We start from the raw sequence: 1,692 nt of genomic DNA on the forward strand, positions 1-1,692 counted from the left end.
GGCTGTAATGAGCTTCGTTATTGCGACTCTTCGTATTTGTATTCTGCGTATTTTCGTTATTGTGACGTTCGTTGTTATTTTTATTGTTTTTGTCGTGATTGTTTTTAATTATTTCTTTCAAACGACTATCGTTACCGCCTCCATGATCCTCCTGTCCCCCTCTTCATGCACCCTGGTACGGGAAGCAGCTGGCCAGCACGCTGCTGCCGCCTCTGCACGCGATGCTGCCCTGCAGGATGAGTGCCAGGGCTGAAATCCACCCCAAAATCGGGAGCAGCGCTGCTCTGTTGGCTCAGCACCGCTCTCCTGCCTCCTCCAGCTATCGGAGTAGAGAGCGCACAGAAAACCCTCCAAGCCCTCAATCGTCCCCTTTATTCCACATAGAAATTTTAGGCAGCTCGTTTTATTTCCCTGTCCAAATAATTTCCCTGCTCAGATAATCCTTGCTATTTTTGAAATAGAGGAAGGAGAGAGAGAGACGATTTTTAACTCCCTAAGTGCTCTTTAGAAATAAAACTATTGGTCCCGAAGTGCCACCACATGCACTGATGTGAGTCCTCACCTGGTCGAGGAAATGAGAGTTGGAAGTGGGAAAAGGCTGACGGAGTGCAAACACTGCCTCACACAATTGGCACAAAGGTGCAACCCGGTGAGTTAGGAGATGCTGATCACAGAATCACCAAACCGCCTGGATTGGAAAAGACCTTAAAGATCACAGAGTTCTAAACCTCCTGATGCTGTGCTGCCTTCTGCGTGCACGGCCCCAGTATTTGCTGCTGGGCTGGGACGACAGAGCTCTCTTTGCAGAGTATGAGGCTGGAAGTGTTTGCAGGCTGTGCCACAGCTTGCGTGATGATGACCTGAGGTCCTGACAGCACCGAGCATGGCAGGAGTGGCTGCCATGAGGCTGCAGAATGGAGCTAGTTTCTCCCTTCGTGGTTGTTTGTGCACTGAGGAGCACGGCTTTTGTTGGGAATGCGAACACCCTGCAAGGCAGAGAGGATGGCAGAGGTAACGGAGAAGAACTCTGCTTACACTGATTGTGAACTCATTGTGTTGGGCACAGCTCGGGCTGCGTGAGGCTGATCCCCATTGACTGAACACCCCGACCCCTCTCCTCAGGGCTCCTTTTGGTGACTGCCCACAGCACGGCTGGGCCACACAGCCATGCATAATGCACGCTGCAGCCTACGCACAGCTCCGGTTGCATGGCTCTCCATTAATTCTTTATTGGGCTGATAGCGGATCCCCTTCAGGACAATGGGGCGCAGCAGACGGGCTGCGGATCGGCACAGGCCGTCTGTCACTGTGCTCATGGTGCCCTCGCTCGTGCCAATGGGACCCCAGGCCGCAGGGGGAGCTCGGGGGATTTTGAGGCGTCTTGCTGAGGGCACGGTGGGGGGTGGCTCTGTGGGACTGCCTGTGTGCGCCCTGTTGTGGATGGGCTTGTAAAGCTGCTGGCAACTTTAAACCACGCGTGACTTCCACTCACACGCAGCACCAAGGGGCCAACCCCAAGGCCGGGCTGCCCTCGCCGAGCTGGCTGAGGGAGGCCCCGCGACGGACAGCGGCGCTGGGGTCGGGGGGAACGATGGAGTCCGCAACGCGGAACGTCTGTGCGCGGCTCCCTGTTTCCGGGAGGACAACGAGGGAGCTCGCGCGGCGCTCACTTCCGGTTTCACTTCCGGAATC

The sequence above is a fragment of the Meleagris gallopavo genome, chromosome 12 (assembly GCF_000146605.3).
Source record: "Meleagris gallopavo isolate NT-WF06-2002-E0010 breed Aviagen turkey brand Nicholas breeding stock chromosome 12, Turkey_5.1, whole genome shotgun sequence".
Lineage (NCBI taxonomy): Eukaryota > Metazoa > Chordata > Aves > Galliformes > Phasianidae > Meleagris > Meleagris gallopavo.